We start from the raw sequence: 27,158 nt of genomic DNA on the forward strand, positions 1-27,158 counted from the left end.
CCATTTTTACATCAAAGCCAGTTTAATTAAGGGGGGAACGGTGTCAACAAATTCAAATAATATATCCGGAAAATTTAGTCTCAACTAAGCGTTATACGCATCGAGTGGTTTGGTCTTCAGCCAACCCAGCTCATAACACTAGCAGAGCGGCTTGTTTGGCGTATCGATTAATCTGCCGTATCTTCATCAATAATTCAATATTAAGCGGATAAAAAATGCAGTTGTTTGCCTGATCTAGATTGAACGGCGCATGTCGATCGAGCTGCTTGTAGGATGTAAATGAAATGAAAAACGCTTTTAACCATAATTTTCATTCCCACTACAAACACCGCGCCAACCTACAGTTGCGTACCAGTTTTCATTATAACTCCAACGAATAAAATCCAATCTCTTATCGTTAGTACGGTTCGATGGCCCGATTCGGAATTCGGCAATTAAACTCCCCGCATTTGTTCGGACTGTTTTAAATTTTCCTGTCTCTCTTTGCCACAATTTTGTAGTACAGGTTAAAAGGGGTATAAAATACTGAAAATAAATGTGACCTCGTTGAGCCGAGAACAATTATTTCCCTCTGCACCTAAAGTTATAGCTGTCAACATGCGGTTCTGATTTACAACGATGTAAATCAAACGGTTCGTTTTAGGCGTGTGTACGTTAACACGTATTATATATTGCACCGTTCCGTCGCTGCGGCGGAGGCAAAGTATCCCAGGAAAAAGAAAAAAAAAAAGAGGAAAATTCAGGCGAGTAAAAATTTAGCGGGAGTTAACATTTCCCGACACCCTGGCGCTGCGGTGGCGGATGTTCGTTCAGTTTTGTCCCAATTTCGCTGGGCATAAATAAAACACGCGCGGGATACGTGTGTGAAAAAAATTGATGCGCTTGAAAGATAAAACGAAAAACCTTTCCATGTACGGTGTAACAGACTAAATATATGTATAAGTATATCTCTTCTTTTCACTTCTCTTCTCGTCGCAACATAATATATGAAACTCAACGTTTCCCTGTCCCGCCCGCCTGTAACTCCAGGACTACCAAACTTATTCTTTTTTAATTTTTTTCTTACGTGGATAGCTGCTACGTCTGGGGATGTTTTAGGCTATATTTCGTTAAAACCAGACCAACGGCTCTGGAGATGTAACGATATTTGTAAGCCAATGAGATGGGAAGCGGATGATCAAACACTTGTGATGCGAACGTTGACTAAAAGTCTGAAAATTTCGCGAGAACACGATATTGCTGTGTCTAATAGTTTCGCCGCAAGATGCATTCGAAAATATTATATTACAGTGTGTAATATTAACGGCGATGGGTAAAAGCTGACGTAGATGCACTCTCCTTGTTGCGTAAAAATAAACACAGACGTGAAACGGTCGAGGGGTCGCGTTGAGAATTTTTACAGCGTTACACACTTGATGCGTCGCGTGTGGTGCTAACACTCGCTTTGTGACGCAAAGTTTCTCTTCAGCAGGACAATATTGTGTCTGTATGGACCAATTTATCCAGATTACACGACCCCTCGCTCGTTGATTATCCTCGTTTCTCGGTGCCCAGTCTATTGTTCAAATATAATACCGCTGCGTATTCCCGCCAATCTTCCTCCCTGCATGAGGTGGCCCTGCAATGTTATCGTTCTGTAACGCGGTTTTTGAATTAGCATCCCTCGGCAATAATAATTTCCCCGCATTTCTGCAACCCTTGTATCAGGATTTGCCGAAAGGGTATTATCGAACCCTCGATCGCCGCGGTTGAAGTATTTTTCCCTCCCTCCTCCTCTGCAAATTTTCTATTCCTCAACGGGGAAACCTTTGCGGTTGCTTATCTTCGCTTCAAACAAATCCCGCCCTGCTGTCTTCCACGTCACTCAGCTCTCTTCTCGGTAATCCGCGAATAACCATGAGCAATGCCCTTTGAGCCGTGAAGTTCGGGGTAAATCAGGTATTCTCGGTTTTCCTGTGCTGTCGGTTGTGGATTTGAACCACCCGGAAAGGGGAAAGATTTGCACACCGGCAGGCCGGGAATATATTATTCCTCTCAAAGAATTTTGCGCCCCACGAGTATACAGGCGTTATAACCTACGTGGAGAGGGGAATTAGGTGTGCTGCGAGAGATAAATTCGTACCACTCGACTCCTCACTTCCTTCTTCACCTCAGTCAACAGGGTGCGACAACTTGCTCAATCCAGCGGCTCCGAGAAATAATACCGCGCTTTCACCACTTCGGCTTCACTCGCTGCTTCTTCTTCTTCTTCTTCTTCGTCGTCTTCTTCTTCTTCTTCTTCATCCTCTGCTTCTTCTGCTACTGTTACTGCTACTGCTACTCGGGTAAAATAAGTAGAGAGAGAGAGAGAGTAGACAAAATGAAATTCCAACCGGCTCCCTTCTCCGGACCCCTTTTTCCTTTTTCCGTCAGACCTCGAGTTACTTTAGCAAAGTTGAGGAGGTCCCATTCCTCCAGGGAGACGACACGCACGCGAAACGTTGCTCGTTGAAAGCAGCACCAGCAAACGTTCCAACTTTTATTTCATATATGTATATATTCTGGTTACAAAAAAGAAAGAAAGAAGAAAAAAAAACAAGTCAGATGAGCAATAAGAATCCGGAAAAAAAACGAGGAACTTGAGAAACAAAAACAACACTCGTACGAACAGGAATGGAAATATACTTTTCCAGTGACCGCCATTTGCAAGAACGAAACAGACTTAATTTTTTAGTCATTATCTCCTCAATTCATCGCTTCATCTCAGTTCGAAATGTGCAATTCCTGGATGATAATTTGAACCAATATTTGCACCAGGCGTCAGTCGGTCGACTAATCGAAGAAAAATATTAACCTGGGCGAAACCTTGTACAAGCGGAATGAATATTTTTCATACTTAAACGATGAACGTTATTTCGCCAAGTTGATGCAGCTTACGGTGCCGGATTAGCTGCTACTGAGGTGAAACTTGAAAGTATGAACGACAAGCTTCGAAACGATGAATCGAACGACGCCGCAAACTCGCCCCATGCACGCATACACACATGTACTTATTTAGCGAAGTGGTATGCATACGTGTACCTAGGTTACGCGCGTTGTGTGAAAGGGGAGTAAATCGGGCGGGGAACGACGTGACACAAATGTCAATTTAACTTCACTCACGACTCCATTCCGAAACGTACGTACGTACGTACCCACTTCAACCTTCTCTTCGGGTTTGCTTCCTCCTTTCTGCCTGCATGGGAATTTCAACACGGACCGAGAGTGCAGCGGTCGCAGCAGCGCCGACAGCAGAGAAATGGAAAAATGGGGCCTTGCGAGTCAAGACACACTTCGCTCTTCGTTCGATGGAAGAACCAACGTCTCTCGAGGTTGCCGTCGGTCAATCGCCAAAGGCGCTCCTCGGATGCTGCCGTGCCTGGAAACGGAAGGTGCGCCGAAGCGCTCGATCCTTTTTATGCCATTGAACGTTGACCGCGAGACTCGATTATCGACGGACGGCATATTCCGGCGAACGGAGCCGGAGCGCGGCGGTGTTTGTTCCACCCTCGGGAGAGGCATTAATTTCACCAGTTTAATATGACACGACGCCTGCATCACATCGGGGATGCGGCGTCCCGCCCCAGGCGCCAACTACTCGTCAGCCTGATTGTCGGCGTTAACTTGATTCGTTACCTATCCCGTTTCATCGGACCATTGCCGATACCGACCGACCGCCGAACCTTTCGTCTCTCGCCTGTTGAATCTCATCGAACGATGATCCGTGATCCACTGACGAACGATGGAATAACGGAAGCGAGGAATTACTTCGGAACTTGAGCTGATTTCTCCAGGGTAAAAATGACGGACTTTGTTCGTTCCGAGTTACACGTCTCGAGTTGGAAAAACGCGAGTGCTGTGGAAAGAATTTCACGAACGCGTCTCTTGGAGGAATTGATGTAGTTTATTTATTTTTATTTTTTTTTTTTTTGCTACCGTACCGACATCAAAAATGTTTCATCTTTCCAGCGAGCATTTTTACGGACAGGATATACGCGCATCATCCACGGGCAAAACGGTGTAGCGAAACGCGTGAAACATTCGAGGTAGAGAGAGTTGGAGAGAAGAGGTAGGGCGGCAGATACGAGTAAGAGGATCGATGCAGTCTTCGGCGATAAAAACGTCAAAGCGGAGGAAAAATTCATCCATCAATGATCGAGGACGATGGAGAAAAAAGATGTATGTACGGGTAATATTTAAAAAGGGAAAAAGTAGTTATTGAATACCTCCGCAGCGAGAGTTTTATACTCTTTTTAAAATTTTCTTTTAAAACAGAAAACCACTCACCGGCTATAACGAACCTCGAACCGACGAACGAAGGTTGCGCGGGAGGGTTATAAACTATAACGTGAAAAGTAAATCCTATCAATTTTGAACGGAGCACGGTGTGGCCATTATTGAAAAATTTCTCGCACCGACAGACACGAGAGAAGCCGAGAAGCAATGAAGCGTGACATGAAACGTCGGCTCGCGTTTGCCGAAAAGTTTGCCTCGCAAAAATTGGGTGTAAAGTAAAATCACGCGGGAGTATATTTGAGCACACGGTGTTTTGTGGTCGCAGGATCATAAGAGAGAAGAAGAGAATATACAGTCTTTTTGTGTACCGAATCAATCGGAACGTGTTTTGTTCGGACCGAAACGCTGACCTGACCTACCGAGTATTTGGCAAAGTGACAAGTGAGTTTCTTTCGGAGGACTCGAAATTCCGAATCCCATTTACACGTCGACACGTCTACCTTGGATAAACGTAAATTTTTACCGCAGCTCGAATCAGCGAATATTCCTTTATGGAGTTGCGGAAAATTCGCGCATGTGTGTTAAGGCGGCGCCGCTGGTTCTTCTTTTTTTTTTCCCCTTCTCGTTGCTGAAATCCACGCGAGTAAAACGCACGGCACGCGAGCTAAGGAAGCCACAGCTGACGGTGAAATCTTCTTTATTATACCAACCTGAGAAATAGCGCGAACACAGCACCTCGTCGTTTCAAGATACAGGCATGCCTCGTACCATACGCGCTCCCGTGCCATTCAACTTGACTTTTACCGCATCTCACGTGGTGGTGCAGCGCCGCAATCCTACAATGTTGCACTTTCACCGCCGGGCGCTGAACGCGCGTCTGTTTGAAAAATTATAGAAGGCGAAAAAGAAAGAAGAAGATACAAAAAGAAAACAATAAAAACTCATCTACATCGATAATTATTCACAGTATATTGTCGAAAAGGATTTTTTCATTCGGTACGCCAACATCGCTTTCGTGTAAATATATGTAAAGAACACGGGAAACGAGGGTGAAAAAGTGAAGAGAAATATAACGCAATAAACAATTCCAGTATTCGGATATAAAAACATCAATTTCACGTTTAATATACACAGAAACGTTGAAATACGGAAACAAGGTGTTATTAATGAAATATAAAAGTACCTATCCCAACAACCCTCGATGTGTAATTTTATTCCGGCAAAGGGCGTACAAACCGAACGTGTTTTCTTTTTCTTATTCAAACACGGCCTGGGTCGATTTAACAAAGGGTTTCGCCAACGCACACGCGCGTGAATGAATTATCGTTATTACACAAGCGGCCGGTACTCGGTGTTTGTCGAATATTTCCCTTAACGCGTCGTCGTCCATGCCTGGTTGATCAACTTTTACAACGCACTCAGCGTGCCTAAGTATCGACCAATCAGCCGCGTTGCGGGATATTGCGAAGCTTTCACGTTTCCGTTCTACTCGAAACATTATAGAAGCAAATGGATGAGCACCATTCACTTTTGCATACACGAATGACTTTCGACCGAAACAATCAGCGGGGATTATCGAATCGCAGATAATTTGTTCACTTGAACGGGTAATACGGAGTTGGAGAGTAGCAAAAATATAACTCGTCATCGACAATTATTACGGATTTTTTAAGCACCCCGGTTTATTTTCTTTTCTTTCATACTTCTCTGGTACTCTTTTATTCTTTTCCACCAAATTATTCGCTGAATAAACGCCTAAGGGATGAAAAAAAAATTTGGGGTTCAACAACTCGTTACCGTCTTCGTCAATCCGGTCGTCGCCCTGCGCAACTTTTGTTGTTTTTCAACCGTCAAGTGCAGGAGTGACGGGAACAGGGAGATGGATGCTGCGCAAATTAAAGAGAGAGAGAGAGAGAGAGAGGGAGAGGGAGAAGGAGGTAAAACTGACAGAGAGGAATGAGTGACGGGAAACGGGGGAGGGAAAAGAAAAGGCTGGAAGTAAATGCCGAAATCCGTCTGACGCACCCGGACAATTAGCGCGAGGATTCGTGGAAATACGTCACAGGGGATACCGTCGGCCTGGTGTCCGTTTGTTCCGAATGTAGAGGAAGCGAAGAGGAGCGGAGGAGAGCCGGGATTCGTTAACGGGCTTAAAACTGTAAAATCGCGGGAAAAAGCGCTAGACGACGGTTTTACCGCTCGCGAGCAACGCTGCAATACCCGAGAGCGTCGTTTAGATTTTACGTAAAATTTCGCTCCTCGCAAAAGCTTCGTTCACTGTATTATTTTTGTCATTGTTAGGTACTATACTATCATGATTAAAATAATTCAACTTGCAACAAATTCGATGAATATACATGCCTCGAAGCGAACTGCGTCTCAGAGGGTGGAGAAACTGATGAATCGATGGAAAAATTAACAATCGGGGTTTAAAAAAAAGAGCGAAAGAGATAGGAAGAGAGAGAGAGGGGGGTGGGGGGGGGGGGGTGAGTGGGAGGAACTTTATTCATTAGATCATATAAAAAAAAGGAGAGAAATAACGATGATTATTTAGGCAGGCCATTTATATTATACCTTGTAGAGCGCGTTAGCGAATCCAACGCCTGCACTCGCCCTTTTCCCTAATGAGAGGAAAATGAAAAAAAAAAACTTGAGGGGAAAAAGGCGCGAGCCGACGAGGGGTAAGAATGCTTAATGTTTTAATGGTGGCTTAGTTTCTGGGAACCCCCGAGCATATAAAGTATGAGGGTATTGAGAAGAAAGAAAAAAAATCTCTTCCCCTCGTTCGAAAATTCACGAACCTTTTATCCGGCTCTCTTCCATTATTTTCTCATTTCTTCACCGTTTCATAACGTGCCATTCTCTTATATTATACATTGTACCTAATATCCTGTCGCGTGTACTAACATTTACGTACCTGATATGAAAATGATAATTATTTTCCTCATTATACGTTTCATACCCGCAGGAGCTTTTGACCAACTCAGGAGACTTGTCGAAGGATCAGAGAAGGCACACATTTGTACCTCGACTGATATTGTCTCGGGCACCGTCTTAATCCGGTATCCTTGATTAATTATAATTGTGATTATTCCGCCGAGAAAGGGGCAACTCTCTCTTTGACATGGCTTTGGCGTTGAAGCTGGGCCTAATGCAAAGCCGGCTCTGAGCCCGAGTCAGCCAGTCGAGCAGTCTCGTATAAGGTCGAGCCGTGAGCCTTAGGTCTGAATATACTATAATTAATAGAGGATCAGGGGGGACCTGGTGGTAGGCTGCGATTGAATTGGGAACAGTTTGGACAGACATCAATTCGTCGTTGAAAATCGGACGTGGAACCCGACTAATTTCAGGCCCCTGCTAACCCTTTGTCTCTTCTCTTCGTTATATTCGAAGCGATGAAATTCGTCAGCGTTTTGTCAACTCCTAGAAAATCATTACCACGGTTTTCGACCGGCTACTTCAAGTCTGTGCGTAAAATTAAAATCCTTCAAATCAAATTTCGTCTTGGCTTGGTGGTGAAAACCGTACCCGGTTGACGGCAATGCCGTGCATGAGTTTGTGTGCGGCTTTTGGCGCGAAAGTTCAGTGAAGTTATTTCCTGGGGTAAACGAGGTATTTTAAGATGCGACGTTTAGATTTCCGTACTCGTCGCTATACTCGTGCCACTACGCTCTGCGAATCCCTGTGAGTTCCTGGAATAATTACCGGAAATAGTGGTTTCCGCACAAGAAGATCACTTGATCAATTTATAGACATTCGGAAACTTTGCTAGCTCGAAGAGCCACGTGACCGAGCAAGTATCGTTACTTTTCTGCGTTACTTTTATGAGTTTGGATTCAATATTGGAACGGCTGTTGTTTGGTGTTTCCTGTAACGTCTGCTCTTTCATTTTCCTGCAAAAATTTTACCAAAGATCGTAGAACGTGTATTTACAAAAAGTAAGTGACGTTAGGTGATTATTTTTGCTTTCTTTTTTCATGGGTTTTTGAACTGACTCACGGTGTCGTCGACTTGGAACCGTCGAGGAAGACCGAAAATTGTGGTGACAAACATTAGAGTATAATCTTATGCATACAACAAACGGGCGGGGAAAGTCGATACGAGTCGGTTGGAAGTTGTTGGAAGTTTGTGAGAACTTGAGAGTTGAGCAAAGCAAAAGATGGTGGGTGCGGCAAAATGTGTTTGTGTGTAAGTTTGAGTGATATATATATATAAGTTTCTCGTTAATTCACGCTTTGAAAGCTGTATTCGGTTTTACCGGAGGCCTGCGTACCGTCTGCGTATGTGTAATGATAGGTACCGACGTACGTATGAAATAACGCGATTCACTTTTGCAGGGAGTTTCGTAACATCTCAGAGGCTCTCCTAACGACGTTTAGTAATTTCCAAGAGCTCAGGACGTTACAACAAAGTGTTCGTTTGACGCGTTGATAAACAGAGTGATGAACGAGCTTTTCCCTGCAGCAGCAAGAATCGCGGGGTTAGGTGAAACACTGTCGCCCTTTATCTCCGAGGATTCCAAGCTTTCGAAAGCCTCGAGTGGCGAGCAGCGTCAGCGACGTGGCTCTGGCACGCACCCTGATTTCAGTAATTACAAGTCACCAATTATCCGCCGACCAGGCGCTGATTGCGATCGGAAAATTACTAATTGGGATTCGGAATGCTTTTTCTACGTTTTGTTGTACCCGGAACCTAAAAGAGAGAGGAGAGAGAGAAAAAAAAAAATAACTCAGCAAATCCTCGGAATTGAATTCGCTGATTGCGGCAGTTTTATTTTCCCATTCACCGACCTGCAATTCGTGGCAGCTATAGAACTGTTTTCCGTGATCACCCCGTCACCGACTCGCGGAAACTCGACGTACGTAACAACGTAGTCCGAGAGCAAATGGTCCACGTTTTGTTAGCCTACCGAACAACCAATTTTCGGACAAGTTCGAGACCTCGACGACATCAATTATGCGACAGCCTACCGCTTTCACTTCAAAAGCTCTGTAACCACACCTCTACAATTATAGATCATAAAGTCATCGCGTGTTTTCCATTCAACAAGGAAGCCAAGACGCTATTAATTTCCGAAACTTTGAGTAGTGATCACCGTTATACAAACCTAGGTTCGTGACAAATGGTGAAGTTCACAACATCAAAGCGTATACCGTTTCTCTGTATCTACAGAGCTACTATTTGACCAGGTAGTACTGGCAAATTATTTTCAACTCACGCCACGTCGTCGCCAAGAACTTCTGTCTTCGATCAATAATTTATTCAGCACTCGACTGGAAGTTCAGTTTAACGACCGGCGTGGGTTAAATTTCGGAATTACATCTTAGAATCTCCAAAAATGTAGTATTCCTTGGTTAATTTTATTCACCGATCATTGCCTGGATACAAATATTACCGACGCTGGGCTTCATTTATCGCGTTAAAGTCTTTGCCTGAGAATGAAGGGTCAATGTCTGTATCTGTTTGGTCGATTTTCTGTCGGTATTAGGTTAAACGGCGGAGTGAACGCAGCGAGTCTCTGTGACAGAGGAAGTAATAGTAGGAGAACTTTTTCGTATTATGTTAATGCTTGGGCCGCATGATACCCTCACCAGTCAAAGCAGCCGAGACACTGTCCCCCGAACGATATCGAATCCTCGTCCAACTGTCCTGCCGAATTACCATTCACTCCACTTTGCTCGCGCCATCTAGCTATGATCCCGGGCCATTTTCCATGCCATTTAGGGAAATTAGTAGGCGCCGCCGAGAGTTTCGAACATCAGGATGGCAGCGTGGAAATTGACGCCAATGAAACCCTCTTGCCCTTTCGGTAAGTGAGTAAAGCCTCGGCCACTATCCTCTGAATTTGTCTCCTTTTTATAGTAGCGTTCAAGGCTGGTCAAAAGTCGAGCCCCGCTTTCGTAACTTTCCTCAATCATAACTAAATACGAATTTTACCATTCGGATAATACTTGGGGTGAAAACATCACGCTGATAGTATAATGTGACGCGTTCCATTAGGTATATGGATAAAATTAGCGTAAAATGATTGAGAATTGGAAAGTGTTGAGATGGAATGTTCTGCATGTAAATATACTCGTATATACGTGAGGTGCGCAAACTGGTTTGTTTAAATGAACTTGAGACCACATTGTATGCTCATTAGTTTTTCTAATTTACCGATATCTTGTTGAATTCAGTCGGAAATTGAATGGAAAGTGTATGAAATATGGAATTCGTGATGCGTTTACTGTGGATAATTTGTATTTACCTGATTCTAGATTTTTTTCAACATGTGGCATACAGGTTCTGCTTACATATACAGAATGAGGCAGGAGAGAAGGTAGTTTCGACTCTCAATTAGTTCACCTTTTTCTGCGGCAGAAACACCCGACTCCTGTCACGTGAAAAGTCGTCAGTTTTCGATTTATCGTTGACGGTGTTGCCTCGAATAGCTTAGCGAGGATTGCAGAGTTTAATTTCTCTGCATATCGTAAAGCGACGATCCATGATTCAAGGCTCTTCCGCAAGTCACTCGCCGTACCTTTGCCACTCTGGACGTCGATACCTGAAGCCATCGGGCCGTCCAAGACGCAATTGGGCCCGAACAAAAATTGTAACCTGAACGACATTCGGCGTCTTTGGCCTCTTTGAAACCGTTTAATTATAATTAAACGACTTCTGTCGAGTAGGTACTTACCGGATATCAAAACGAGTCATGTCCAGTCACGTCCAATTATCACCGCGTGAGGATAGCCTGGTAAATGGATGTACGTACAACTATCTGTGTCTAAGGCCGAATGAAGGATCGTTTTAACTTTGAAACGGGCCTAGCGAATCGTGTAATCGAATGAAATCCCTCCGACTGTGGACTGTCAGAAGGACTTTGAACTTCGCTTTGGAGTTTCGCGGGTGTAGCGGCTGACAGCCAATAACGTCTGACCTCTTTGTCCAACTTTCCGGGACCATCCGCGTGTCCGCGAAAGTTCGCTTAAGCCTCTAAGCCACCGGGAACTCTTCATTCTTTCGGGACAAAACCGCTTACTACTTTTTGACCGAGAAGTTTCTGACCCGGCGTCCAGAATCCCTGACGTAAATTTCCCCTCACAGCGACTCCGCCTTCCTGCCTGATCTTATAAATTGGTACCAAAAGGTTTTAATTGCCTGCGTCCTCGAGTTTGATTTCAGGCTTTTTATCCGCGATACTAAGTATATCGATACTTCGCGAAAGATCTCTTTGTACGCATACCCGTGTCGCGGGTATGTGAATATGCCGCATGGAATGGGAAAATAATTTTTGCCGTGGTGCAGTACGACGGATGGGGCAATCTCGCTGATATTCTTATACCATCGGTCGACGGATGGGATCGGCGAATCTTCTTTCACATTCAAGACGCGGAGCGGATATCCTTTCTTTTATTTATCTTTTTTTCAACTCCCCTCCTTTTTCTCTTTTCTTTCTTTTTTTTTTTCGCCCTTCCCGCAGTCGTGAATCGTACGATTTATTACAGTCGACAGTCCCTAGCGATCTTTCCTCGCCGTCTCTCCACCTTTTCCCTCCGTGGCAGCTGCACTATCGGGAATTACGTCCACTCTCAAGTTTCCAATATTTGATTCTCCATCAGCCAGGAATGATGTACCTAACTATCGTACAATCGCTCGAGTGATTCCCTCTTTCAATTGCTATTTGTTTAACCGAAAATTTGAAGAAAATGTAGCGGGAGAGGGAACGATCGATAGATCACGCGGAAACGACGGAGCTAGGTGGTTGAATAATGCCTTCAGCAGCGACGAGGGCGAATTAAATAAGAAGCGGTACGAATCCTCTTGGGTCAGACGTTATGCATGGTGGCTAGCTCGCAGCTGGATGGTGGTAAAGCAAAGTCAGGTAGGTATATTTAAATCTTCATCCACGCCGGTATCCGAGAAAGCTTTTAGGGGATTTTAATTGCGAACTTGAGGGTGCTCGAGTGACGCATAACTTTTATCAAACCGCTTGAATTCTGTCCATATTGTACAAAGATTATTCAACGGATCTGGAGCCACGATCGAATTCGAATCATGTAACATAACTGGAAGCCCGAGAGGTGTTGCCTTATTACCTTATTCCAAGATACAGAGTTGTGACGCGAGACGGACGAGCGAAGACGTCTCGAAAGGTTACGACAACCTAGCGCTCCCGAGTACGACAAGGAATTCAAACCGTTGTTAGGATAACAAGAACGGGGGGTGAGATGCCAGAAGCCGAGAACAGTTTTTGGAAGTGGGGATGAGACCAGGAGTGTAAAAGCGGAGCAGGATACCAAACGAAAACAACCCTTCTCAAGGCGTCTCGACGCTGTCGGTTCCACGGGGGGATTGCGAAATTGGTAAGAACTTTCCGTGTACAGCTACACTCTTGATAATCCCGGATTCTTCTTCCTTGTTTTTCTTCTCTTCGCTCTGTTTTATCGCATTCGGTTACCTGCCCGAGAATATTGACACCCGTGACAAAATTAGTGTTCTTAAGTATTACTCAAGGAAACGGGGATCGCTCCGGTGACTGAGGATGTTGCATCGCCGGCGAACACGCGACGCAGGATATCCTCGATGTTTTATCACTTCGGCGTACGGAAAGAAGTCGCGTCGGCGTTTGCTATTCCGAACGACGTGGCGCTCGCGGCTGTGTCTACGTAACAAACTCGTCGTGTAACCTACGCAATAACGGTAGGTAAAAAGGGTACGAGGGCTGGTTGAGCGATAACGCATGGACGAAGCCAGCCGCAGTTGGCCTCCGGTTCTGTTTACGATCCATCCCGTAAAATATGAACGCGATTTATAGTGAACGCCTTTCCTCGCAGTCGTGTAAAAACCTTTTTTTTTCTCTCTCTGTTCGTTTTTCCTTCTTCACCCACCTCCCTCCCTCCGCCGCTGTGTTCATCCTATTTCTACACGCCTGGCAATAAGGGCTGATGCCTTGTCGTTGGGCAAATTAGAGGGGCTGCCGGAGGAGGAGAGAAACAAGGAGAAGAAACGAGAGGAGAACGGGCTTGGTCGAGCTCTGTTATACCACTCCTCCAAACGTTACAACGCGGCAGAGTGGAGAGAGAACGCGAGATTTCATTCAACAGCTTTTCAATCTTCCCTCGACTCTCCCCCGCAAACCCTTTCCTTACCTCTCGTGAATTCGGACCGCTTGACACGTAATTCAAATGAATTTCTCCGATCGGTTAACAAGCGGCTGTACACGTAGCCCGTCGTCTCGGGATCGAGACAAGGATCGGAAAATTGTCGGCTCTCGGGGATGAAAAGACGAGAGGGAAGTGGAAAACTAGAGCTGGTTTCGAGAATCGTCGGATATTTCATCGATGGACTTGCAGCAACCGCGACGCTGGGGTGGCTCGGGTCTCCTCGTCGTCTGATTAAAACCCTCCTCCGACTCCCGGCGTTTCCTTTCTCGTTCCACCTCCAACCTTCCGTCTTCCTTCCCTCCTCCCTACCCGCAATGAATCTTAATTATCCCAAGGGATCAGCTCGGCGTCGGGGGCGGCGCCGCGACTCAAACGAGAAAAATGTCGGGACGTGGATAGAATACTGTCGATATTGCAGCCCCTTGATTTCGTTGATCTTCGACCTAACGAACGAACGAACGAATGAACACGTATTCGACACTTGTGACCACCATCAATTTTCTGGCGTAGAATGCCGTTAATGCGTGTTTCCGTTATACTATTCACCCGTGTCTCTGTTGTACGGTTCGTGATTTCATTCCGGTCAATCAATCGATGGGTAAATGACTGTGCCTGTATCGATATAATACTAGACTGATAAGCTCGACCTGAATCCAGAGCTGCAGGTTGGTGGAGGAAAACTTACTATCCGACATCAATAACTCCTCCATTAACACAACGACGCTGGCACGATTCAGGCAAGTTAGTTAAGCTCGGTACATTAAACCTTCTAAGTATATCGAGTACGCTTTATGGTGAAGGGTTATTATCTTTCGAAGTTGGTTAAATAAGCTACCGAACCCCTGGAAAAGGAGCCGCGGTATCAGCTTCTCGAGCTTGCAGCAGCTCGGCATCGTCTCCCTCCAGGTTTCTCAAAGTTATGTATAGCCACCTATCTAAGCCCCAAGACTGAGCGGATATTGATAACTCGTCGAGAGCTTCTCCGAAGATGCATAGAGTGCATAGCGAGCGGAACGAAAGATAACTGGGCTGGAAATGATCCGCGGATAGAAATGCAGAGCAATTGTTGTGCCGACATGGACGTCCGCGGCTTATACGACGGATTGGATTATCATTGTCATAAATTTCCGCCGATGTAGTACATGTATATGCGGCTGAATTTAATTTACCGAAAATATCCATCTCGCAGAACGGAGAGAGGCCGGATAAACAGGGAGAGAGAGAGTCGGGAATGTGCTTCGGTCCGTTCGAAGAGCGCAATCGCTCCGTTGGCGTAGCCAGGATTAGAACCATCCCGATTAACCACTAATGAGGATTGCAGTAACTTGTCAAGCCCCCGTCTCTGGCTACAAAGCGATCCAACTTCGCCCCAGCTAGTCTAATGGCGCCTGCTGCTCTACCTACTCACAGCCTGCATGCCCTTTATCGACGATAATTTTCACCCGTGGGAATTTCGCAGCTACCTTATTACGGAATGGAAGTTGACGACATTATTTCGGGAACGGATTTGCGATTCCTTTCCTGGATCTTGCGTAGTCTAAAACTCATACCCGCGCACCCGTAATTGACGAGGAGAATTAAAAAAGGCTGTAAGTGTAATTTAAAAAAAAAACAAATATTTCTATACAGAAAATTGACCTTGGCACGTTCATACTTTCTGAACGAAAAAATTGTTTGATTCCACTCTTAAATTCACTACTTTGTAATTGCTCGTTATTATACTTACTGGATTTTGGTTTCCTCTGATGAAAACGACGACGTTTACAACGGTAGCTATACGAATTGCTTGAAGGCGGAATATCACGGTTTTTTATATAAATTCTTATATTTTTCATTTGCTTTGGGCTTAAATAAAAGCTTTAGATGCTTGCTTTTGCCGTACCGAAGAGAAAAAGAAAAAAAAAATGGATTTAGAAACCAGGAAGCTCCATTGGAATTCGTGTTGGAGTGCTCATACTATCGTCATTTTTTCCCTGTCAGAGTGACAGATCTGCGCTCGGTATACGTGACAGTTTCGTAATGGACATTTTTCAGATGACAGATTGCTTCAATTATGTTATAAAAATCTGCAACGTTACTGGTGTCGTATACAAAATGTTGGTGGGTGTCGGTGTGGCTCTTTTTCTTTCTACAACCATCGGATCTCATGTATAGATAGGTTAGAAGTAAATGCGCACGCTGATCGATCGGCTTTACAAAAGAAAAGGTAAAGAAAAACAAAGAAAAAGAAAAGAAGCAAAACAGGGTAAAACATATCATCGGAATAAACGACTCTCTAGAAACTTATTATTAATGCAATTATCAGATGACATATTCCGAAAACAATTGTTCACTTTTTCCGAGAATGTAATTATACTACGAAAAAATTGATTGAACAAACCTTCTTAATTGGATAAAGTCTTGCATTTCCGTCGTAAAACAATCCCCTGTTTGTTCTTCTTCTTTTGAGCTTCGCGTTATTGTTTTCGTCGACATTTATATACAGATCTGAGGCTGTGCGTCGATCTGGTCAATTAAACGGGGCTCCTTTTTGTTCGTGCTGTAATTAGAAAAGTTTAGTCGAATTTGAACGAATACCGGTGTCGTAATAAGTCGAATTCAAAACTCGAGTTCAATCTTCTCTCCCGATTGCGTGGAGTGAGATTGAATTCTCGGCAGAAAGAAAAAGAGAGGGGGAAAATGTATAATATACCGGGACCAATTTCATCGTGGATACTTAAGTAGTGGGTAAAGTATAAGGCGAATGAGTTCCATTGTGTCATCAGCTTTTATTATTCCCGGAATATCCTCGACGGACAATATAAGCTGTACAATGGCTCGACATTCCTTCACGATCGTAGTTCAGAGGCTAGATTATGTGTACGTATCAAAGCGCGCACGTACGCTGGCATGTTCGTATTCCAAGAGGAATTTCATTTTGGAATATCCAGGATCGTGCAATCGGTCGTTGTCAAGCATTTGATAGGTGGGAATTTGCTCGAGGTTTGACGCATGTTCGGATTACTGAAGTCTAGAGTAATGACACATCGTCTTGGGGCCGAAGAAACGCCGACTCTCCCTTGTAGGTCTGTGAGAGGAAATTACGATTTTAAAATCGCCAAACGCGCCCCGTTCCGCGGCCTATGTACGAGTATCGTTCTCAGCCTGAGTGCACCTTATACGACGATGCAGAAAAATGACGTCAATCCACTTTACCTCCCGTCGCTTTTTACCCCTGTATTATATACCTAGGTACACGTACACCTCTACACTTACTGTGCGCTGTACGTCTAGCCTGGATATAAACGGGGGGTGAACCGCGTCGTTCAAACTTTGAAATTTTAGCAAAGCAGTATCTCGTCGTTATTGAAAATTCTATTTGCACGGGAAATTGTACTAATCAGAACCACGTATGATAGCAAAATTCGACGCCAAGTCATCGTCGTCGTGCGGATGGAGATGATCAGACCATTTCAGTTGCGTTGGACGGTTCCAGTGTACAGTCATTCCTAAAAATGATACCGAATTCTTCAGACAAAAGAGCGTTTGAGTGACTTGCCATCTCATATGGCCGTTTTAACAAAAGCTTTTAGCGATTATGAGAATCATCGCACCAACCTGATTGAGAATGATTAAGCACTTCAGAAAATTGTTCGTGTCCGTTATCACGAACCGCTACTGCAGGCGGCGCCATATCCGCACCTACCGCATTACATTTTTTCAGTGTAGTACATGACGCGGTTGCTTATGTAAACGTTAACCGGTTGATTGGTACGAGTTTTTCCACTTTTCCTGCCAAAACTGGTAGTTTACAATACAACCGACCCAATTGGATCAAAATGGGTACCTAGGGTTTTTTGGGTCCCTGATTTCATTTCAGAACTTATTTTTTGAATCTACCACCTGCTGAGGGTAAAAACAGAGATGAGTCAGGGTGAATCTTGTCGTTGGATTCAAAGTCGAAATTTGGTGTACTTGTAGGTGTTTCGAGTATTGTTGCCGCCATTTTGGATCCTCCGTTTTGCAATTCTCGTATTCTCATAACGGATGCATCGTCAGCGGACCCAAAAATCCCCGAGTAGTAAGTTTCAAACGACTTATTCCACTTCTTGACTTTTTGGTACAAAGATCCTGTGGCCTTGTTGTGATTACCGGTATTTGACGCCACCATTTTAAATCCTTCATATCGAATTTTGCAATTTTACTTTCAAATCCGGATTCAGCTACCCCCAAAACGACAGTTTACCAATTTTCGTCGAAATCTATCGAGAAATAACAGATATTTAAAAATGTGCATATGCGCATCATTGCCAATTTGGGCACTTTCTTTTCTTGTGCATGTATATTATGCATCATTACTAGTCGACCGGTTGATCGTAATATTGCTTGTTATATGGGTAGTCAAAGCCTCGAGAATCCCACTCCGGTTGGCTGGACGATGGCAGTTTTGAGTGGTGGGTCTGAAACGGTCCGCAGATTTCCCAGAAACTGACTTTAGGCGGTTTAGGAAATTACAAAGCCGAGCGATTAGTACCCAGAGCTTATTAGGGATTTTCATAATTCAGCAACCCTCCGAGCTCTAGGAATCTGGCGATAAAGTATGTACGCCGCGAAAACCACACGCTTGGCGGGTCACGGGCGAATTCGCGTCACTGTAAATTGCACCGTCGACGCTGGTAGAAGATTCTTCAGCGGGATGGTAAAATTGATTTTCGTTTGGCCGGCGTACGAAGGCGTAGTATGGTGAAGTAAAGTTGCGACTGGAAATGCGCAAGGTGCAGAGGTGGTCTCGTTCCGCGCAATTGAAGCCGAGGATGAAAGTTGGAAATTATGGAAGCAAATTTGCTCCAAGCGAAACGTCATTAATGTTAACACTTTTTAGAGAACATTTCCGTCTTTTTCTGCCGCTTTTCCATCTCCTACATTTTAACTCCCGCTGTCTAAAATTCTTCCTTCCGAGTTTGCTCCGCGTTCATTTGATCCTCCGTACACTGCAACAGCGGCATCAGCATCGCGACGACCACGCGATGCAAATGATGCACTCTCCAGAATTAAATAGTTCACCGGTAGCCGTTGCTCCCGCACCTCAACTGCGAGCTGTGTAGGGTAAATGTATTTTACTTTTTTCCTCCTTCAGCCTTTTCTTTTGTATCGTAGGTATCCATCCACTTGCCGCAGTAGCGGAAGCAGAGCGCAGGCATAGAGAGGCGGTCACTTCTTCATTCAGGGCTTATACCTCAGGCATTCATCCTGACAAAAGTTGCCCGCTCTTCCGTCTTCCTTTCCTCGACAGAATTTCTCCCCGACGATCAATTGTCGTCGCAGTTCCATTATCGTCCTCAACGATCTCCGCATACGCATGCGAGGTCCCACTGAACGTCAAGATTCGGTAACGATGATGGAAAAACGAGGTTAACGAGCTTGATTTGTGACTATTTTTTTTCCCTCCCTCTAGATAGAACACCGCGATTTTCTCACACTATTTTCGTACGTAAATCCGGACTTGCGTAATGTTATAGGTACTGACAAAGCGCGCGGTAGGTTCGGAGTCCAGATGGAATTCCATTATCAAAACCAGATGCGGAGTGTATCAACACGGTTTGTTAATTAGCGACTTATGTCTGCGTGTTTCCACATAATTAGGGCGCACAAGAACGGCTTCTCGTTATGGAATAGGCGTACATTACGCGAGGGAATGTTTTCATTAGGTATTACCATGCCAAAACGTATTTCCACCTCTGCTTCTGAACTCGAATCGAGGTACGTACCTTTAACGCGGAAAGTCTATGCTGATAATTGCGTAAGGCGATATCGAACGTTGCTGAGTTTCCCCCTTCGGCGTTCTACGTCAAGGCAATGACATTGATGCCCTACGTGTATCCAGACGAAACAATGGTGCAGGACTGGGTGAGCTTCACCTCGACAAGCTCTATTGTAGGTACTCCATTGACGCTAGCATAATATATATAGATTATAAGTGGTACGAGCCAGTGCTTCTTATCCTCTATATCCATCGCCCAACACTACCTATTCTACTTTTGCACAATGTGTCTGTCTGACAAACCTAGAGACACTCGTATCCGCAAGCTTGATCAAATCGATCTTCCGGAACTCATTGTCAAAGTGACCATATCGAAGGTGGACAGAGACTTTTTTGACCTCGTTTACATCGAAACAGAGAGTTTACATCATCGCGGGGTCTTACGCGTAAATGTTAAGCGTGATTACACCCGAATTGTTGTCACAAACATGCGGTGCGAAGCACTTTCGAAACCCCTGTTCTTCCCCTGTTATCTACAGCTTGAACGACGTCTTTGAGCTAACGCACGCCGCGGTGGTTTGACGTCGGGAAAATGTAGCAACACGCCTTGTTTGTATAAGCCTGTGATTTTGCAGAATTGAACTGGCGAGACACGGTTGTCCTTTTTTATACCGGTGGGAAATCGGGATAAAGAGGGAGAAAGAGAAATAGAGCGGTACAGGGATAGAGGGAGCGGTAGTAACGGGGAGGGTTCGAGAGACGTGAGTTAGCTGTGGAAGACAGAAATGTAATAAATGTCAGAACAGACATTCCCCCGATGGAGATATTCGACTTGAAAGCTCGCGCTGCGAAGGTAGGGGGGGATTATCCAATTTGTAATACGCTGACACAATTGTCCCAGAATAATCCTTCTGTCATGTGTGAAAAGTATATTTTTGGAAATCCATTCGAACAGCTTTTCGCATACATTCGCGATATGTTTTAATCATCCCAGAATTTAACCTGCGAACGAATTTTTCCAACAGTATTTTCCACAGTGTATGTAAAGTCAATTTTTATCCGGCATTAAAACCTGTCTGAAATGGAATTAAAAAAAAAAAAATAAAATATGCCGTAAACATGTTGGCACAGTAAAAAGCTCCGCGTAAGTTAGCGAGATTAATTCAAGTTTACAAAGCATCCTGTTGAAGATGGAAAAAAAAAAATTCTCCGCTAAACTGAGTCGTGCCTTTTTACTCGTAGGATTTACGCGGCTTGAATATAACAGCGAGAGCAACTTTGTATCCAATTATCACTCTGATCTCCTCGAATGCGTTTGCTATTCGATTCGGTTGCTCCAGAGTGGCAGAACGCGCCCACTCTCGACGCCTCTATCCCGTAGCCCACCGACTGGTTCGGTGGCCAACAAAACTTTATCCGTTATCGAAGGATCGCGAGGAGGATACCTGTTGCATGCGCGGCGAACGATACGCGTGTATGTATGCGCTTAGTCGAAATTTCGTTAATTTCGGTTCATCGCAACGGAATTTTGCGTGCTCGAAATGAATAGGAGGAAAAAATGAGTATCTATCGATGAAAGAGATATCGCTGGGCATCAAAACTGTTTGGAAGAAAAAATCACGCCCATTATCACGGTGTGCCTTAAATGAACGAACTTCGGAAACCTCGCACTTGTAGCGCATTGTCGGCGTAGGAATTTAAATTGCAAAGCTAAAGACGTGGATAAAGTCCTCCCACTGCTGCAGCACTGCATGGAGGTTGGTAACGCGTTGTGAAAATTCACGATGCGAATCGAAAGGGCGACCGATTCCCAGGTATCTTATACCAAGTGCACGAAGAGTTCAAGCTTCGACCCGAAGTCAGGCGTGGCAGGATTCACTGTTTGATCCGGAATTTTTAACCACTTCTAACTGGATGTTTGATTTTGCTTCGTCTCTCTTGTTTTCGGTGACGGAATCTATGTATGACGTTGGGAAAATAAGCTATCGAGTTCATCAACCGTTGGTCGGTTCATCAGCTCTGCTCCTTAGCAGGCAGCGAGTGAAAGGTTTTTCTACTCTGTCTTCTTCTTTTCTACAGCGTATAAGCGGAGAACATTCGATTCTGCCCACCTTTTCCTAAGTGTTACAAGGCTGCAGTCGGACCGCGGTCTCGCGTCTTTCCGTCCGTTTTCTTTTACCATGCACCAGAGTAATTCGCAACGCGACGTGAAAATGCACAACGAACCTACAAATTATCCCGCCGAGTATAAGAACAATAAACGTTATTACACCGGATTGCGAAGTAAGTATGCGAGTGTTGGTACAGATCCGTGAAGGACGGCATCATCGGCTCGTGACGCGTAACCAGTATCGCGACCCATTTAATCTACTCGCGACAATATTTTTCTCGCCGTTGTTTCTCTGCCTCCAACAAGGTTATCGATCTTCGTTCACATACGTCCAGGATCCTCGATACCAGGGAATGATGAACAGCTCTGGCCGCCCGCCACCGCGACAGCGTCCTATTGTTTAGTTTCTTTTATTCGATGCTCGTTTTTCCACGCCAATGAATCGAATCGTGATTTATCTCGCTCCACTTTGGCCAAAAAGATCAAGCGACACGGGGATACATTTATTACCTATATGCGTTTATCGTGTTCGTGAATTTGCGGCAATTGGTCAGAAGCTCCGCGGACCGGGTCAGCTAGGAACCCTTACTTCTCTCGCTCGTCGCAGCATGAAATTGCTGAAACTTCATCTCGACCGGCCAATAATTGGGAACCACGCACCCGACTTCTACCCTGCATATAACATCGCGCACGGTATTGCCTCCGTGAGCGAAAATCGTTCCCCCGGTTTCGTATTTCGTGTGTAATCAAAAGCCCTGGGACCACTCTGCAGCATGGGTTTTGGTATAAATTCTAAAACTCGCTCATGTAGCCGTGGCCTGGGTTGAAAGCTGTGTCAAAATTTGGCTCGAGGATTTGAGGAGGGTCGCACTACGTCGGGCTGAGCTGAAATAATTTCGCTCTCGCTCCTGGCGGCGTCGTTTCTGCAGTAATAATTTTCTCTCTGAGAAGTATTAATCCTTTGAGCCCGAAGGTAGGGCTCACTCAAGGGAGATTGGGAGAGGTGGAGAGAGGATTCAAGAGAGCGCCAACGCCAGGGCGAAACAGATGCGGACAGCGGAATACACGCGGATTTGTCATTATAGGCTGGGTTCGCTTGTCTACGCGATTCACGAGTCGGTGAAAAAACTGCTAAATTGGGAATAACCGTTCTTGTCCGGAGGACACGTCGAGGATCTCCACTAACGTTTCATCTAGTAAACGCATAGAAGAGCAGAGCTTCGATATCGTTTAATTTCTCCTCGTGATATCGAAGTCCGTGAGGATCGAACTCTGACTTGGCAGCGGGGGATCGCGATATTGCAGGATGAGGTTGAAATTCTCCCCCGAGGATGGGAAGAACTTATCCCCGCCCTTCTACTCCTGTGGAAAACACGGTGCAATATATCTCTCGAGTGCACATATTGCCAAGAATGTTGCTAGAGTCCCTGCAGACTCCTGTCCGTACGTGGTTTGAGAGTTTCGAATGCCGACCATTCGCCCACATTACTCGATCCATCGAGTAGTTGCATGAAAATTTTGCTCCGGACGATCGATGTTCTCGTGTTTTCATAAATTCTTCAGCAAAATGAATTACAGGTAGAATACATGCTTGGCTCCAGTTTCCGACAAAGTTTGAACGAATATTCCAACATATTTTCAGAATGACAAAGTTGCTTGAAGCACGGAACGAGTATGGATACGAGGATATTGATATTTCTCCACGGGTTTAGCGGGCATTACTGTGAAATCTCGGTGTCTTGGAGAAAAATTGAACAGACGGGGAACAACGGCGTGGATGTTCGGTCGCCACGTGCCAATTTTAACTTTCAAATGAGTTGGGGAATAAGAAAGACTGAGGAACGTACGAAACGGGAATTTCTTGGCAGGTAAATCGGTGGCGGTCGCCCTGCGGCTGACAGCTCGTCCATTGGCAAAAATTGAAAACCTGCCACGGTGAGCTTTCTATCGAGTGGAAAAAAGCTGAGCCGTTTATTCCGTAATCGCTGTCGTGTTGAAGACATCTTAATTCATGTCCAACATTATACAATTTACCTCAAGTCAAGATGACGTCTCACTCGACGTCACTGGACTGATTAGACGTGATCAGAAGAGTGGGCGAAAAGTTCTTTCCCAGTCGTGCATTCGAGATTTCTCCTCGCTTCCACTACCTTTCATAGTCTAAGTTTTCGGGCTCAGAGTTCCGCAGACTTGAGTCCAGAGTCTAGACCATTTAGACCAAAGTTTCTCGCGCTAATGGATTCTTGCTGCCGAGTGTTAGGTAATCTTGGAACAATGATTCAACTGCTCTCCTAGAAGTGCTCTGTGTTGAATTTGCAAGTTCCTCCTTCCTCCTCGTCGGCTCACACTCGTCTCCGGATCTAGGTTCACCTCGTAAGTAGTGAAAAGATGGAAACATATTTTCTATATTTCAGTCAATCGCCTGTAGAATCGCAATCCCATTTGTCGGTTTGTAACAAAGATCGGTTCAACTTTTGCGGTCGTTTTATTGTGCGGCGCTGAAAGCATTTGCCACAAACGTTTAGCTCGTGCTTGACGTTGAGCCTCGCGCATTACGTGCCAGTTCCATTTCTATAAATGACTCTGATCGATCGCGTGCGCTGTGTAGGATACCAGTTTCCAACGCGGCGAATAACCGTACCAGACAATATTCGAGAATATTAATTGACAGCTCGCGCAATATTAGGTGTACTGTGCGTATATATAATGAAGCTTTCCACGCCAACTCCGTCAATGATTGACCATGGCATTTTTTATATTTTTATTTATATTTTTTTCTCGGGTGATTTTTAGAAGTCGTACTAACGTAGAAGAGATCCTTAGTGAAATTAAAAAATATCATGGTCAATTGTTTACCGAATAGGCGTGGAATGCCCCATACATACATATGCGTACGTTTTTGTAAATGGATTTGCGACGAGCTGCTCTTTCTTCCCGTTGATACGTTTCAAATTTATTTACCGTCGCCGTTTGACGCTGATAAAATCCTCGCCTATGTACGAGTTAATAGAAAAACAATTGAAAATCGACATTTTCCTGGAGAATATTTCTCATCATTTCTTCTTTCTCTTCGACCCTTGTGAAAAAGGACACGAACGAACTTTCCGATCTACTTCGTCGCTCATCTATCTCGCCTTTTTTCATCTCACTCGACAGCATTTTTCCAATCCACTTGCAATCTGAATCCTCTTTACTTGATGTATGAGCCTCAAGCGTTTTATCCATTTATCACTGATTATCAGAGAATCTTTCTTTTCTTCATTCCTTTTTTTCCCATAACGAAAATCGGTATTTGTGCTCGGTGCGAAATCCGACATACTTACTCTGACGACATTTATCAACGTCCCGTAATTTTATGATGGACATTTTTTTTTCCTCTTTCGATTGAAACAATTGCACTTCATCATCATTTCTTTCCACTCCGATGAAATATAAATTCTACTTTCATTTTCATTCCGCCTCGTGATGTATTTTACCAAATACACGACCGTAACGGGATTAACGGTTGTATCGAATTTCAATTTAGAGTAATTAAATTACGAGATCAAAGCTGGCATCAGCAGTCAGTATAATACGTCAATCAATGATGGCGGGGAATTGTGAAACCGTTGAAACCCGAAAAAATCATACCAAAAAGGTCCGTCAGCTTTGAAGTCTGAAAGTTACATGCCAAAAAGGTCGAGATATTTATTACGAAAACGGTAAAATAACATTAATGAAAGAGAAAATAAGTACAGCGTAAAAGAGAATGAAACAAAAAAGAAAAAAAAAAATAAAGTAAACAAGTGGTCACTTGCAGACAGCGATACTCGGGTATAGCTATCATCCCTGTTGCCGAAAAAACACGTAGGTAACAAAAACTGGCGAGTGGAGCAAAAGAAAGTGATATAAAGGGGTGAAGGAGACGTTGAAGGACGAGTACCCGACATTGGTACATCCCAGCCGCGGTACACAATGACAGTCTTTAATAAAAAGTGACTCAAGGACCCTGCGAAAAGTATGGCAAAGGAAAGAGGAAATGTTTTCACAGTTCCATCCCTCCAATTCCGCGCGGTTTAAACTTAATTTCTCTACCTCGGCTCATTTTTATTTCTTACCTTTCTTTACCGCTATAAATACCGTCCCGAATTGCAGCCCCGTGTCACCGAAGTGGCTCGCCATCTGGTCCAGCCGAGCCGAATAACAAAAGTTCTGATTTCTTCCGCGGAACTTTTTCCTCCACATTTTGTTTTGCCGTGAGAGTCTGCCGCTGGAAAGAATAAAGTCGGGAAAGATATTTTGGGCGGGGGAGGTTTGTTGTTCATCGTTTATTTTTGACGTTTGTTCGGTGCGGCGAAAAGTAGCTTGTGCGTTTTACACAGCCGACTTGAAGGGCTGAGCCCTCAAACTTATTATTTCCACGAACTTTGAGCTACGTGAGAAGAAAAGCTTGAATCATGCTTTGCGCCCGGCGTTTTTTCTCTGAACTGCGAGTTTCCGTATACCTTGAACCTTAATCAGAGTCCAGGATATCTCTAATATCGTACAGGTACTTATCCAGGAAATTGCACGCTTGGAAGCCCTGGGAATTAATCCTTGGAATTAATCAGAGAAGGTACATCCTTTAGCTGAAACCGTGATGTTTCAAATCGAACGGCTCGTCTCGAGTAATTTGCTTCGCAATTTTGAGAGCGTACGTGTTACAACGTCCTTGGGGATCCGAGGAGAATATCCGCCGGGGCGAAATAACTTTATTCTTTTATTACCCCCGTATTGCATCGGTAGGGCGGAAGTAAAAGTGCCGAAATGAGAAGAAGAATGAGCGCAAGAAAGAGGGGAAAGGTTTGAGAGAAAATAAGTCCTACTTCGAAAATGTCTCCCCTGGGATGTGACCGTTTCTTAGTCACCGTCCTGCCGACACACCTCATCGATTCTCGGCGAAACAGAGAGGAAATAATAAAAAAAAAAAATAAAGATACATCCGAAATTACGATACTCGGAATTCGGCAACAAATTGACGAAAAAATCTCTCCCTCGAAGCCTCCCGTCCTCTGTGCTGCAGAATCGGTAAAGATCCGTGATGTTTTCTCCGAATGTCGAAGAAGAGGAGGAAAATATACGTTCCGTAGTTCGGCGGCGTTCGCGTCGTCGAGGGTTTCGGCTGCTTCCTCGGGGGAACCGCGGGGACGACGGACGCCGTCGCCTTGGAAATGTGCCAGGCGTATATTTCCAATAGACGAAGCGTGAAGGAATCCTAGCAGTCGGGGATGCTTCGGATGTTTCTCCCGTCTCGCCAGGACTTCGCGGATGCTGTTTTAGGTCCTGACAAGAGTTACCGCTCCATTCCTGCCAATTATATAGAAATTCCGCACCGCGGCCCACGCTTCGATTGCCGATTCTACGAAGTCTCTGGATCCGATCGATCGATCCTAGATTAATTCTATCTCGGTTCAATGTCGAGAGCTCAGCTCTCATCTTACCTATTGTATTGCAATACGCGTACTTGCCTTGAAAATTTCAACAGCGCGGTAGTAATGAAGAGTGAAAAAGAATAAAGCTCTTGATATGCTTTGCTTGTTCTTCGCCAACAGTTCGAGGCAGCTGTATACGAACAGGATGAATGGGTGTGTACGTGCTTTGAGTGGCGTGGGCGCGTTTAAATTCTCTCGGAAAATGTAATTTCGCTCGAAGTGCGTTAAAAAAAACCTATAGAAATTTATTGCCGAGCTTGAATTCACTTACGGTATAATTCTGATTGATTTTGTTATATCGGGTCGGAAGAATCGAGGATGATGAACGACATTTCCATTCGGTACCGCGAGATTCGACCGCGTGATTCCGAATGCAGCCTCGGTCTTACCGAAGTTTGCCTTGTACTTTATAGGAGCGAAGGGACGGTGAATAATTGTGAACGAGAGAACGATAA

The 27,158-nt window shown here is 44.6% G+C and overlaps 1 protein-coding gene and 1 long non-coding RNA gene across 4 annotated transcripts in view; one reads left to right on the forward strand and one right to left on the reverse strand.

Annotated features, from left to right (window-relative positions):
- Nucleotides 1-27,158, forward strand: part of LOC124308085 (leishmanolysin-like peptidase) — a 213,388-nt gene that overhangs the window by 127,383 nt on the left and 58,847 nt on the right. The window lies entirely within an intron of this gene.
- The window catches only part of LOC124308093 (uncharacterized), a 181,355-nt gene that overhangs the window by 103,680 nt on the left and 50,517 nt on the right, over nt 1-27,158 (reverse strand). Inside the window, exons 2-3 of one of the 2 annotated variants that reach the window (XR_006908918.1) lie at nt 25,351-25,502; nt 15,694-15,942 (exon numbers count right to left, since the gene is read on the reverse strand). This is a non-coding gene — a long non-coding RNA (uncharacterized LOC124308093). Of the gene's footprint in view, nt 1-15,693; nt 15,943-25,350; nt 25,503-27,158 lie in introns of those variants that run through there. The other variant, XR_006908917.1, reaches the window with a different exon arrangement.

This window comes from Neodiprion virginianus, chromosome 6 (genome assembly GCF_021901495.1).
Source record: "Neodiprion virginianus isolate iyNeoVirg1 chromosome 6, iyNeoVirg1.1, whole genome shotgun sequence".
NCBI classification, from domain to species: Eukaryota; Metazoa; Arthropoda; class Insecta; order Hymenoptera; family Diprionidae; genus Neodiprion; species Neodiprion virginianus.